Raw genomic sequence first — 297 nt, forward strand, 5'->3', positions numbered from 1 at the left:
TACTTCCACGAGCTGCTCTTATCTCTTCCTCCACTCCCCCTTTCCCCCCCTTTCTCCCTCCCCCCTCCCCACCTTTTCAACACTCCTTAGGATGCCTCATCTCTTCTCGGCCTCCCATGCTCTCTCGCCATGTTTTATAAGTTGCCCCCCCCCCCCTCTTTTTCCCCTTCTCCCCCCTCTCCTGAACCTCTACACCCCCTCCCCACCCCTCTGGCCTAGCCGCGCGCGCGAGAACCCATAAAATTTTGAGTTGGTATCTCGGAGGGTCCCTTACCCCTCCCCCTCTTCTCCTTCTCC

Source organism: Penaeus monodon, chromosome 30, assembly GCF_015228065.2.
Source record: "Penaeus monodon isolate SGIC_2016 chromosome 30, NSTDA_Pmon_1, whole genome shotgun sequence".
Classification (NCBI taxonomy): domain Eukaryota; kingdom Metazoa; phylum Arthropoda; class Malacostraca; order Decapoda; family Penaeidae; genus Penaeus; species Penaeus monodon.